This window comes from Eulemur rufifrons, chromosome 8 (genome assembly GCF_041146395.1).
Source record: "Eulemur rufifrons isolate Redbay chromosome 8, OSU_ERuf_1, whole genome shotgun sequence".
NCBI classification, from domain to species: domain Eukaryota; kingdom Metazoa; phylum Chordata; class Mammalia; order Primates; family Lemuridae; genus Eulemur; species Eulemur rufifrons.
This window is the reverse complement of record NC_090990.1, coordinates 124,595,095-124,609,697: the sequence shown is the minus strand read 5'-3', so window position 1 is coordinate 124,609,697 and position 14,603 is coordinate 124,595,095. Positions and strand designations below refer to the sequence as shown.

The 14,603-nt window shown below is 43.6% G+C and overlaps 1 protein-coding gene across 3 annotated transcripts in view; it reads left to right on the top strand.

The window, feature by feature from the left end:
• PBX1 (PBX homeobox 1) overlaps positions 1–14,603 on the top strand; it is a 272,094-nt gene that overhangs the window by 173,487 nt on the left and 84,004 nt on the right. The gene's annotated exons all lie outside the window — the stretch shown is intronic.

The following is a 14,603-nucleotide window of genomic DNA, read 5'->3' as shown; positions in this document are numbered from 1 at the left end:
GTGGGATGGATCAGAAATGTAGGGGGAAGCCAAAAAGAACAAGCTCACAACTCTGTAGTAGGTTTGATTTTAACATACTCTTTTCACCTTGACGTTGATGAGGTAGGCCTTGCTCCCAGTGGAAAAACTTTCCAAGCAACCAAAAGTGGGAAAAATCAAGCATAAGTAAAGCCCTTCAGGATACCCTTGCTTGTCTGTGTAATCATCAACACAATACTAAAACATCATAGAAAGTTTGGAAAACAATGGGAAAAATACTAATAGTCCTGCTCTTCAAATACATCAACTCATTGCATTTTTAATATCCCATTTCAGTTTTTAATCCATTTGCATATATAATACATTAGATAGCTAAAATTGGGACATGAACAATAAATATCTTGCTTATGAAACTCACAACTTAAAAAGATATTAATATATGTTGCTATATTACTTTCTATAATTATAACAGCTACTTAATATTTCTCAGAGTTTAAGTATCATTACCCTACAGATAGGTGAGAGTGATGATGAATAGCATTTATTATAGTCAATCCTGGGCAGACACAGGGAGAAAATGATATATTTTTGGTTTTCTCCTCCTTCAGATTCTACCAAATACCACTTGTCAGCAAAACAGTAGTGAAATGGAATACATATTTAGGTATTTGATTTTGAGTTGCTGGAGATTTTTGATAGATTTGATCCTTCACATGATGAACTTACTGTTATTAGCAAGGCTTGGGCCCTTTCATGACACAGAAAACTTTATAGAAGTACAGTAGCTGGGGGATGATTGGATGCATGGATGGATGGGTGGAGGGATGGGGGGAGGGAGAGAAGGATGGATGGATGGGTGGATGGATGGGTGGATGGATGGATGAGTGAGTGGATGGATGGGTGGAGGGATGGGTGGATGGATGGGTGGATGGATGGATGGGTGGATGGATGGATGAGTGGATGGATGGATGGGTGGAGGGATGGGTGGAGGGATGGATGGATGGATGGATGGGTGGGTGGATGGATGGGTGGAGGGATGGGTGGATGGATGGGTGGATGGATGGATGGGTGGAGGGATGGGTGGAGGGATGGGTGGATGGATGGATGGGTGGATGGATGGGGGGATGGATGGATGGATGGATGGATGGGTGGGTGGATGGGTGGACGGGTGGGTGGATGGGTGGATGGATGGATGGATGGATGGGTGGGTGGATGGATGGATGGATGGATGGGTGGATGGGTGGCTGGATGGGTGGATGGGTGGACGGGTGGGTGGACGGGTGGATGGATGGATGGGTGGAGGGATGGGTGGATGGATGGGTGGATGGGTGGATGGGTGGGTGGATGGGTGGGTGGATGGATGGATGGATGGATGGGTGGAGGGATGGGTGGAGGGATGGGTGGAGGGATGGATGGGTGGATGGATGGGGGGATGGATGGATGGATGGATGGACGGGTGGGTGGATGGGTGGACGGGTGGGTGGATGGATGGATGGATGGACGGGTGGGTGGATGGATGGATGGATGGATGGATAACTAGAAGGGAGGTAGAGAGGGAGAGAATGAATCTGTCTTTGCTCAAGACACCTGTGTATGGTTTAGGAGCACCATGGACCAAGCAGACCAGTGTGGATGGTTCACCTTGTCTGATGGTGATCACCATCATCTGATGGATCAGGAGTCAGTATGTGGAAATGAGGGTTGGAATGAATGCAGACATATCAAAGCCCTTTTTACTTTACATGAAAAGTTAGTATTTAAACAAAAATGTTGCTGAATAGGGGAAAATATATATTACTTTTAAAAAAAAGCTATTTCATCTCTTTTAAAAATACTTCAAATGTATTTGAACTGTAATAAAGCTAGTACTGTATTTATACTTCTCTGAAATTTCATTTAAAAGGAGCTTTCAAATTGGGATGTCAGTGACGTGTGTGCGTGCGTGTGTCTGTGTGTGCATTTCCTAATTGCTCATTGCTAACGGTGTGGTGACCTTTCTTACTAAAATGCTTGTGTGTGTGTCTTTGTGTACGTATGAAATATCTGAGAATACAGTATTTAGACTCCATTAGTGAGGGTAAAAATGTACAGATAATCTATATCATTTATGGTCATGATATGGCTACTGTCAAAATAACGTGCAATTTTGACAGTTGCTTTATCTTTACTCTCACTGAGTCTACAATAAGAAACTAGTTTCTTAGCAACTAAAATATATTCTCAAATAAGAGCATTAAATTTTTTTTAAAAGCCCACAAAAGAAAAAAAGATACACCCATAGTTGATGTCTGGGCAAGCTATTCCCATTGCACAGGAATGAAATTGATGTGAACCAGCATGATGTCCTCCAGCTGGTCCAGCTGCCCTCGGTCAGGATCACCGGTGGAGGCAGCTTTTTCTCAGAAACACCGGCAGTCTTTCTTAAAGGTAGCTTGCAGGAGGCTTGGGAAAGACATTCATTGTCCTTCTTTGTCTTCCTTTCAACGTCTTCTTTTTTAAAACATCCTAGGCTAGAAAGTTCTATAAGAACCTAGTACATGAGACCTGGAACAGAAAGCCTGGAACAGAGGGAGTTGACCTACTTCAGACCTGTTGTGTTGTGTCTTTAAAACATTTTGAAACTGTCTAACGTGACAATTCTCAAAATATGGTCTAGGAATCCCCAACACTTTTCAGGGAGACTATGAAGTCAAAACTATATTGATACTAATACTAATATGGTGTTTGCTTGTTTTACTCTAAGTCTTTCATGAGTGTACAGTGGCGTTTTCCAGAGGCTACACAATGTGTGACATGGCCACACACTGAGGGCAGAAACAGCCATGAGAATCTAGCTGCCTTCTGTTAAGTCAGACATTTATGCGATTTGCAAAAATGTAAAACAAACCCACTCTTCTCACTAATGTTTTCGTTTCAAAAATATTTTTTATAAAAATGTATCATTTATGTTAACATGTAATGGATTTATTGTTTTAAATGAATTGATAAACATTTAAAAATTTCTTAGTTTCAGATTCTAATATGGTAAATATTGATAGATACAATCTATGCAAACAGAAGCTCTTTGGAGTCCTCCATAGTTTTTGAGAATGGAAAGGGGTCCCGGGCTTAAAACGTTTGAGAACCACTGCTCTTAAAAACTGGCTGTCTGTACCTGTGTGAGATTCATGGGTTTGGCAAAGTCCCCAACACTATTTCCTTTCAAATGGTGTGGGAGGTTCCAAAGTGGCTCCGAAGAAACAGACAAGTTAAGAGTTGTCGGGTAGTTAGCATGTCCATTTAGCTCCCTCCAAGGGATTCTTGTTCCCTCGTGCTTGGATATTCAGGAAGGTAGAGACTGAACTCTTAGGAAAGGGACCCATTTCTCCCCATAATTCTCTTCTGCTGGTGCCATGGCAAATGCGTTTCCAAGGAAAACGGCCTCCGAGTATAGGCACCACCGACCAAAGACGGTGAGCTCGGTTGCCATTCCAGAACAAGATCTGAGAAATAAGACATGGGGGAGAGTGCAGAATGTGGAAGGAGCAGAGGGGGGAATTGTTAATTAAGCTCTATTAAATATTAATTGAAATATAAATTTAAAACCTCACCAACTCCTGACAGTTATATAATCTAATTAAGTGGTAGGTCTTGTTGCCCCACAGTGTCTTTCAGTGTATTAGGGGAATAAAGTGATCTTCTGCTCATAAACACCACGAGGGCTTTATTAATCCAAGGCCTTTGCCAATAAAGTAGATGGGAAAGTCGGCAATAATGATAATTTTATGGAACATGGAAGAATTGGAGGGGCAATTTCGATGTGGAGAGGAGTGCAGTGAATTAGCCGAGGTGGTAGTCTGCACGCTTCGGCCCGTCGTTGGGTGAGGGAGATGAGGTCGTTGTGAACCATTCCACATTTACATAAGTATTTTTTTTGCTCGTGGAAAAATGTATATTGAATTCCTAAGACCAGTTTCAATTTTATAAACTACCTTTGGGGAAAAAAATTATGTGCGTGTGTTTCGGCATGAACGTTTCAAAAGAATATAACTGGAAAGGGTTGTGGACATGATTTTGTGATTTCTTCCTAACCAACTTGAGTAAGTCTGTGTTCTGCAAATTTTCCATTGATAGGTCTGGTGGGAGCACAGTAAAAATGAACCTGACTCCTGTGTATAATATACATTGCAAGAGAAAAGAGCTTCTGTATCAGTTTCTTTTCTAGCTCTTAAAAACTTAACGGAAAGTAAAAATAAACGCACAGTATTATCTTTACTTTCTTTGTTTGTTTGAATTATTTAATAATTTTTAGAAAGTGCACAGATTTCTTTAGGTGGTGTAACTCAATTTGGAAAATAATTACCATGAGTTAAGTCAGCAACTCTTAGTCTTTGTTTTTGAAAAGCTTCTAGACGAATGCTTCATTCATTTCTCTGTGTAAGAGCAGGATTATTGGATTCTCCTTATTCTTTTATTTGATTTGTTTTGTTTTTGGTGGTGGTTGTTTCACGTTGTTTTGTCACAGGACTTCTTTAAACCTTCTTGTTTTCCATTGCTGTTGGTACACTGGTCCCCAAGTTAGTGAAATGCGGTTTCAGTTTTAGAAAAGGAGCCCCTTGGAATTTAAAAATGCATTTTGTGAGACCACGCTTGCCCCCGTGCAGTGCCGCCAGACCCGTCTGTGAGTGACACAGCCCTGGCGTGGCTGTGACCTCTTCGGTTCTTGGAAATGAGAGTGGCTCCTCTCCCCTGGGCGGCTGTGGCTGGCTGGACTTGGGGGAAAAGCGTAATAGAATGGTGTCATGAATTGCTCCGTTACTCCCGTATGTTAGCAATTTCACTGTGGTCTCTTTTATTTCCTTTTCAATTTGGGCCTGAGCAGTTTCCTGAAGGAATGTGGATAAAGGCTCTCAGCGTTGGGAGGCGGGAATGATGCAGTTCGAGCAGTTGGCCTCACCTTCCAGGGTGGCAGGAGGAGCCTCGGAAGGCCCCGGAGAGGAGAGACTGCTGGGCAGTGTGGTGGCGAGGGCTCAGTGCTGTGTGTCGCCATTTAGTCGAATAAGAAAGGCGTGTTCCCTTGGCGTCGGAAGACTGCGCTTGGGAAAATGTGTCTGTACCTCGGCACAGGGAGTCGGGCAGGTGGGGGACTCAGTGCCTCTCCTGGTCTCCAGGTGACAGCGCGTCCTGCTGTCCCGCTGCCTGGCTGGCGTGGGGACAGGGACAAGGGTCCGTGTGCCCACGGGCAGGAGCAGAGGAACTTGGCGAAGGCCTCCCCGATCACTTCGGAGCGTTGCTTTTCCTGACGCCGGCGCTGGATCTTGGGTCTGTGCTGCTGACGTTTGAGAACACGAGAAAGAGCCGCGGCAGGAGCCAAGTATCTGCCAGACTGTGTCGGGAGAACCTTTATCATTTCTGTCAGATACATCACAACTCGCTTGTCTTACCATACATCTTCCTAAATGTGACAGAATATTCAGCTGTTATTAATTGAATACTCTCTAATTTAACTGCTTAGCGGGAGAAAGAGTGACTGGTTTGTTTCAACACGGAAAACTGGCATCAACCTGTATGTGGGTTTCAATGCCGTTGCGTTGCAGGGCCTGAAAAAAGTCATTGTGCGAGGAGAAACGGCTACCCTGCTGCTCAGCAGGGGAGCTAAATTCGGTTTATTGTTCTAAAACAAATAGAGGAGTGTGTGTGTTGGGGGGCGTGTGTGTGTGTGTGAGCACGTGAGAGAAAGAAAGAGATATTAGGATAAAACAAATCGGTTTATAGGCATGTTACACTTCATTATTTTTTGTGATGGGTATGTTCCATATGGTGCTCCAGCCCCTCTGAAGGAGTTCAGCTCACCTAGGAGCCTCAACAATACTGTGAGTCTTTTTTGTCCAAAGCTTAAAAGAGTGAACTCAATTATTCTGTCTTTGTCCTTTTAATGAATAAAATGTAAACAGAGAGCCCTACAAATTTCTGCGTGATATTGAATGTGATGCTAAGAATTAAAAGCCATCTTGATGAGACCAGTTAAGAGATTAGAATTTGAGGCACTAAGGGTGAATTTTGAGAGTCTGAACACACCTTCTTCCCTCTCCTTGGACCTTTGGGAGAAGAACGAAGTGAGTCAACTCTCGGTCTCTGCAGCTACTTTAGGAAAAACAATAGAAGATTCCAATTCAGTGATCTAGGAAGGAGGCAGTGTGTGAACTAGACATCCTGCTGAACTTGTGGGTATTTAAGAAATGCATTTATGTATGCATGATTCTGTTGGTTTTTTTTTTTTAAAGAAGATATAAAATTGTACTCAGAGCCAGAATGCCTCCAGGTACATGTACAACATATTTTGTTCTTAAAGAAATGAATTCAAACCGTGATGATAAGTCGAAGCCTGACTTGGCGTGAACGTAGCACTCGGCAGCGAGGTGAAGTGAAACAAAGGGTCGTGTCCCCAACTCCGCCATGAAGGTCAGCGGAGTTTGATCCAGCACTTTGCAGAGACGGATGCGAGTTCCAAGGCTGGGGACAGGGAAGAGCACACCTACAGTCCTTTCAATCGCCCGTCCTGGGACTATTAGCTTGAGTGTTCTGGAAAATATTATTACCCCCAGGGCGCCATGTAACTCCCTGGCTCCTGACAAGCTGCCAACATGGCTTTCTCTGGGCTGCAAAGTTGGAGCTCCCCTGGCAGGCGGCCAGGGTTTTAAGAAGGCTCTGGGGGCCCAAGGTAGCCTCCTGGTGCAAGTCAACATTCATTGTAAAACCTAATTCAAGGGAAAAAAAAAAACCTCCCTTGCTTTTCCCTCTGCACAGAGCTAGCTGGCATGCAAGGAGTATCTGTGCTGGCACGTTGCCCCGTATTTTAGGGGCTGGCTTTTGCTTCGGGATGGCATGGAGAAGGGGATTATTTGCACTGTAGCTTTTGATGTAAGCCATCATTGTCATATTACATGAATAGCACCACACAGGGATGGCCGAGCACAAAGATTAGTCCCCCATCCTCCTTCACGGTGCCCTGCGTCACCCAAGTCCTTGTCACAAAAGGGCTTTCTGATTTTTCCCCTTTTCAAAGTCTTGTGGAAAATAGTGGCCTCAGTTGGAAACCAACCAATATTTAAAAAGCATCCTTTCATTTGGGCATTGCAAAACATGTTAAAAATTGAAAAATTTACACATTTGTACATAGAAATGCTGTATGCATATGCAGAGATAATTTACACATTTGTACATAGAAATGCTGTATGCATATGCTCACAATCATGTTTATAATTACTTTCTCTTTGCTGTGATTTTAAAAAATGCACTTGGTCACAAGGTCTTAAGGTACCCTAACCTTGCATACAGAGGCACAGAAGGAAAAGCCTCACATAACATTTTGGTAATTCAGAATAGAAGCCTATGTAGTGAAAATACTAGAACCGAAAAATCTACTCACTGGAGGAAAACTGATTTGAGAATTCCTGGCATGTTTCTTAGTTCACCAAGTTCAGTCTTTATAAAACAAATAGAGGAAGGTAATGTATTTAGTACAAACTCTGGGTGCACTGAATACATTATATCATATATATATGGTATATATAAAGTTATATGTATAACTATACACATTTAGGGTTATCACAACATATGAACAGAGAATTTCTAATATGATAATATAGCAAATATAGCAATATAGCAAAAATCATGTAGTTCAACTATATCGTGTGATTAATTCAATTAGTTGCCAACGATAAGGTCTAGATGAAGAGAAAAACTTTGTATTTGTGTAGCAACTCGCTGTAGGACTCAACAGTCCTGACTCCATATGCCTTGGGAGGGTAGGGGAGGCAGTCTGGAGTTGACGAAGTGGGGTGGTATTTAGCCAGATTGCTGAAACGAACCTGAATTTTTTTTTTCAAGAGAAAGATGCAACAAATCTTTATAGGGCCCCTCTTTTGCCGGGGGAACCAAGGATATAGCAATGAACAAGGCAGAGGACATTACTGCCCCCCATGGAACCTGGAGATGTTTAGGGAGACATACAGAAAATATGTTGGGGTTCAAGGGCATAACTGATGGGGGACAGTGATATTTTTGATGGGCTGGCCATGACTTCGACAGTCCAAGCTCAAAGAAGACAGATGGGAAAAGCTTGTGAAATATTGTAATTTCTTTTAATCATATAAATTCTATTACCCCTGTAACATATCTGGCCAGTGAAGTCAGTGTGTTCCATCTGCAGTCAATTGGATATTGCAAGGAATGAAAAAAGATTTCTAAAAGACATTTTTCCAAGCTCCATGCAGCTTTTTTTAAAACCTCTAAATCGTGCTGTTACTGTTTGGTCGCCCAGCGTGTTTCCATTAAGGGGATCGCACTAGGTTGGGCCGACCCAGTGAGACCTCCCAGGTCCCTCAGCCACCAGCCGGTGTAGACTGCAGCCCAGAGCTGGGGTCCGAGCCTTGGCTGGGCTGGTCAGAGTGAACTTGTGGATCTACATGGGTCTGATAAGACCAGTACGTTCTCCTGTGCTTTAGTGTTTTTCACTAAAGCACTTTTAGTTTTATAATTTAAAATTGCATTTCATGGCTTTGGGGTGCTTGGACGTTTTGGACAGGCTGAACTATGCGAAGGAACTGATTTTTAGTTTAGCAACGAATCTACGCAGAACCATCCAGTTTTCCAACCTGTGTCCTCACCCACAACCATTGCATGTTCTCATAGCGCTTTATGTAGCATAGCAGCTTCTCCTCTTGGAGCCAACAACTTGTCCTGCTAAAAACCTGTGTTATTTTCCTCCCTTCAGAATCATGATCTGAGTGGTGCTTTGTGCTCACAAAACACTGTTGGTTGTTTTTGCCACTCCAGTGGTTGTTTCAGACAACCACCATTTTCTTGTTCATTATTGCTTAAATCTATCAAGGCCGAATGTCAGGGCTTATGGCTAAGAGAACTCCCACTCCGAGTGACTGCGGCCTGGCTTGGTGGGGAGTGGCCTTGTGAGCCGCAGGCGGACCGTGAAGAGGCAGGTTTCAGATGTGCCCCGACGCCAGGATTGATCTTGGTTCCTTAGAGTGGAGGACAGAGAGAGACATGCACGGGTCCCTGCCTGATGGTCCCTGCCAGAGGATGGGCAGCAGGTGACTTCCGGTACCCTGGGTGGGGCGGGGCGGGAAGCCTACCTGCCCGGCTGCCTTCTGAGTCCGTCTTCATCACAATTCACGCTGCAGCCTGTCCTGTCCTTCCCCACGGCCAGCCAGGTGCAAGACAGGAATGCAAATTTCCAGATAAAATTATACTTAGCCCCCTCAAAGTGTACTAGTTAGGTGACTTTTTTTTTTTTTTCCTTACTCTCTTTTAATACCAGCAGCCAAGAATCTGGAAACCCAAATCTGTTTCTTTCTCGTTTGGTTCTGTCAATTACATGAGCGTGTGCTTAGTGCCTGCTGTGCTCACGGAGAGCCGTGCCTGGCGCATAGTGGGTGCTCACTAAATCCCTGCTGAGTTAGTAACCACAGGAAGGTGTCAGGCTGCAGTGGGAGTGACGAGGAAATGAAGGGACAGTTAAGTTCCAAGGAAGGCGAAGCAAACCTCAGCTTAGCGGAGTCGGAGAGTGGTTAGCCTTGGAGGCCGCGCGGGTGACGGGGCTGGTTGGGAGGTCTGAGAGCTGCCAATGACGCTCTCCTGACCCTGGTCCCGGATACGGGGCTGCGTGCGTTTTATGAAAATTCATGCAGCTGAGCAGTATAATTTATATACTTTTGTTTAATGTATTTCTACAATAGAAAGATTTTTTAAAGCACAGTGTCTGTTCTCAAGCACCTTGTAATCTTATTGCAGGGGAGGGCGGGAGGTGGGTGTAGAAACCAACGTACAGGCAACAAATTATGACATCATTTGGCTGAACCCAAATTCCAGTAATGTGCTGTGCTAGCAGGGAAGGCACGGTTCATTCCAAACTCTGCCCTTAGTGCGGCGTTAGCACGGATTTCTGGGGAGCGGGTGGCCTCCTGAGCTCGGGCCCCGACATCCAGGGCACACGGAAGTCCGGACTCATCGCTCCTCCGGTGACGCAGAATCCTGGTGGTTGGTTCAGGGGCTTTGTCTGCTGGCTCCCACTTACGACTTTTTTCTTTTTCTAAGAAACATAAGGAAAACATTTGCTTTGACATTGAAACCACCCCCACATGTAACAGTAATTGCAGGGCCTGGAGTGAAAAAAAAAAAAAGTATCATTCCAATTTGGGGCCAGCCAGCCTTGACAGTATTGTGTTAAACCTTCTGAGGAGGCGACGCCAAGCTGCAGCCAGGCAGCCCCGGTGCAGGTGGGCCGGCAGGGAACGCAGGAACTGCTGGAGCCAGGAGGTGGGAGGGTCCCAGCCACCCTTCAGGGCACTCAGGGCAGACCAGCAACGCGGGGGCCTGGCCGTGGGTGTGGCTCGTGTTCCTGACCCCGCAGGGGCTGTGGCCGTGACAAGTCAGATGCCCAGGTCACACGCCAAGGTACGGCCACTTGACCTCCACTCGGAGCCTGAACTCACCCCCACTAAAAACGCCAGCCCCGAGAGCACTGTGGAAAGAGAGCCTTCCGCAAAGTCCCCGAGCACCCAGCCACATGCTTCTCCTCCAGTTTCCGTGTGTCTGTAAAAGTTCAAATACCGAGTCAAGTTTATTGTTTCTATCTCGTTTATTTTAAGTATAGTTTTACACTTTATTATGTGCAGTGACATCTTAAATGGAGCCTGTCACTCCGTCTTGACTGCTGCTAGGGGCTAGAGCCACTTACATTCGGCAGCCCTGATGAGCGGCATCAGAATGAGCAGCTCACACTCCACCCTCCCCAAAATAGCGCCCTATTTACATGAAGCGAAATGCTGGAACAACAGGATCTTGTATCTGGAGTGGGAGGGTCTCCAACCTGAGCAAGTTGGGGGGCGTATTTCCCTCCCCTCCGCCCTCCCCTCCTCCCTCCCCTCCTCCCTCCCCTCCTCCCTCCCCTCCTCCCTTTTACTTTCTTCCCTCCCTTCTTTCCTTCCTTCTTCCCTTCCTTTTTCAGCTGTCCTGAAAATGGGAAATAAATTTAAGAGGTTTTTTTTTTTTTATAGAAACATGTTTTCGTCTATGTTCTCTCTCTCTTTAAAAAATAACATTTTGTTTGGTTAACTGATGCCCCCAAAACAACAACAATACAAAACAGAACAACAAAAAAACTTTCTTTTCTTCCTCTCCCCTCCCTGGCTGCCAGTCGCTTTTCCTAGCCCTGTCATTATGGGAGGTGGCCTCGAGTAATTTGAATATTTCATTCTCCCGGCTGCTAATGCAGCCTGCGTTACAGATGGTACTTGCTTCATCCTTCTGGACCTGGTTCAATTATAAATGAAAGTAGGGAGCTGAGATTTGTCTTTTTGTCTCTGCTTAGTTGGAATAACACAATAAAGCTTGATGGGTAAGAATTTCTCAAACTACTTCTCTTTCACCCCGGACGTTTCCCCAATTAAATCTCTCCTCAGAGCGCTTGGGTTGCATTCACATTTGAAGCCAAATGTATCATTTTTTTTTTTTGATATTTTCTTTCATCTCACTTGGAATAAGGCTGTATTTTAAAAGTATGAGCCACCTCTGTCCCCTGCCCCCCGTCCCCACTCGTCTTTTCCTTTTTAGTTTCTATTTGTCATTGATTCCTTGGCAGTGACTGCGTGATTTGTTCCAGAACCTCGAGTGAAACCTCTTCCCTCCTCTGTGCCCTTAAAAGTCCTGTCCCCTCCCATCGTCCTGCTTAGGGACACATTGGTGGTCTGGGAGAAGGATTTGTCCTCACAGTAAGATGTGTATACTCAGCTCACTAAATCAATATATAAAAATAGAACACACGTGTATGGTAAATTATGCAAATTTATGAATATGATGTTATATGCACATATTTATTAGCTACTAGCAGTCCTTCAAATGTGTGCATGTGTGGAGGGTGTGTGTGCACACACATGCCACAGGCTTTGGGGTTTGATGTGTTTTTGGACATTCAAAAAAATAAACATTGAATGTATTTTTTTTTAATTGGGCATTATTTTCACGAACATTTTGGCAAATAGCAAAGCATGCTGTTTACCTCAGGCTATTTATTTTTGGGATCAATGTGAGATCATTGATCAACCCCAGATTCATGAGCATTAAATATTGGGCAAATACAGTATTATGGATACTCTTAGTGGAGTGACTAATTTAAATATCTACCAGTAATTCCAAAGACAGTAGAAAAACACCGGCCATGTTTCTCTAAAATTGATGGATATTTCCTGAGATTATGTGGATGCTCCATGAAGATCGATTATTTTTCTTTTAATTTCACTTTCTTCCTCACCTACTGCTGGAAACCAGCTCAGTACCGTGACACCTGTAGGTCTGAAATTGTTTCTACCCTTATTTTGATGATTTGCCCTTGCAAAGTTAAATAGGGATACACATTTATAATATCTCCTATAAACCTACAGTTCTATACGTTGTAAGTCATTAAGGTAAAGGATAAAGTATCCTACAGAGAAATTGCCAGTTTAAAAGAGAAAGTGTTAGAGTGTTGCCGTAAGAGCCGTGATACTGTAGGTCAAGCAACACGGGTTAGCAGAAGCCTCATGGTTTAGGGAACTCAGTTCTTTTCTGACGCTAGTTGCAACATTTCTCAGCTCAGCATCTCGCTTCCTTTTCCTACTCAATTAAATGGGATCCAACCTGCTCTAGAGATAACAGTGAAAATTAACCCAAAACAGAGCCATGTTTTCCAGGAATGTAACATGCTTTAAAAAAATAAAGTGTGCTTCATTTCACATTGGCTTATGATAACCCACCTTTTGGAGCCGATCTTGTAATTGAAAATCTGGTTCTGTAGTGTTGAGTAGACAGATTTCTCCACGTGCCCCAGTCTCCCTTGATTCCTGGCTCAGCTTCTGGTATCCAAATAATATTAGGTGAGCAAGGAGTAAAAATTTGGAACATAAATGGAGTTCGACATGCTGTTGTTCCCTGTCTTTCAGGTAGTTAAAATAATATCTTTATAGCAAATTTTCTAGGAACACAACAATTAAAAATGTCTAATAACTTATGGTCACTTTCTTACGACTAATTATCTTGGACTAATTTTCTGCTAATATAAGATAATGAATAATGAAAGTGGAGTTCCTATTTTCAGCTAGTTTTAATTTGTCAATCACTGACCTACTTTTCTCTGGAAATTTGAAATAAGCTGAAAAATAATAGCAGTAGTACCAATATTGGTGTAAAAATTTTCAGTATACACAGTACTTTTCATATGCATTATCTCAGTTTTGACCTTCACAATAATTCCGATGGGATAGGTTGTATTTTTCTTAGTTTACAGATGAGACAATAAACTTAAAGAGGTTCAACAGCCAAAATTACAATTCAAATCCAGTGTGAATGAGTTAGGATAGGTTCAACTATGAGTAAAAGAAACCACACCCACCCTCTTTCAAAAAGTAGGAAGCAAGAGACAGGCTCCTCGGCCCACAGAGACTTAGGCTTCTTTCTGATCTTCACTCTATCTTCCCTGAATTGTGATCCTTTGTTATCCTCACAATACGAGATGACTGCTAGAGTTCCAGCCGTCTCATATGCATCCCAGGCATTAGAGTGGAGGAAGGGGCAGGGAAGAAGAGTGGACTTATTCCTTTTTAAGAAGACTTTCTAGCATACTACCCATACTTCTACTTGCGTCCCATTGGCTAGGATTTACTGATATGACCACACTTGGTGACAAGAGAACCTTGGAAGTGTAGTTGGATGGACACGTTCCAGCTCTCAGAAAGAGGGCAAATTTCTGAAATAGTATTGCACTTGAGCTTAGCTGTAGCCCCCAAATTTCCCTTGACCGGGCAAGACAGAGTAGTCATTTGACTGAGTAGTCATTTTTATTGTCTAGATCTGATTTGGAACATAGGTGTCATGTTGCACTAGGGAACCTGGCTAAAGGCAAAGGCAGATCTTGATCGTGTTAATAAACGTTTGCCGCGTTGGGTGTAATTGTACATATTCATGGTGTGGCACGTCATACGAGAGGAGGCGGTGTGCTTCCCAGAGCAGCAGCAACGCTGCGAAGGGTCTGCGTCTAATCATGCCGTGGTGGCCGATCATGGAGACAGGAGTGACCTTCAAGCTCTGGTGTAAAATCTTAAAGATTAATCATCGTGCTCCCAGCAGAATTTTTTTAGTATGTGCCTGCTAAATTCACATGCCCCCTTGTGTTACTTTTCACTTACATCTAATGGAGTGGTTTATAGAATTGTGGAGATTTATAGGATCAACTCTTCGGTTATTCTGTTGCCAATGGTCAGAGAACCTAAGTGCTCCCTGTGACCTCAGGCTTCCTACTATCTATTTCTGGAGGAAAAAATTTCCAAGCTTCCAAGTCCTTGGGCATGTACCTTATTCTTTGTAGCCCAAACATTCTGTAAGTCCTTGTCAATAAGCTGTTTAAATGGGATGTCTTCCCTGAATTCTTTCGCATCTATGTCAGTTGCCCCAAGGGCTTTGGGAGTCACAGGGTACACAGAGGTACTGATGGCTCATAGCTATCTTTTACTTATTTGTGTTTTTTAAAGAATAAGATGAAAATAGAGCGCTTGTATGTTCATGACAGGAAGCATTTTGTGTGTATTTGTGTCCCT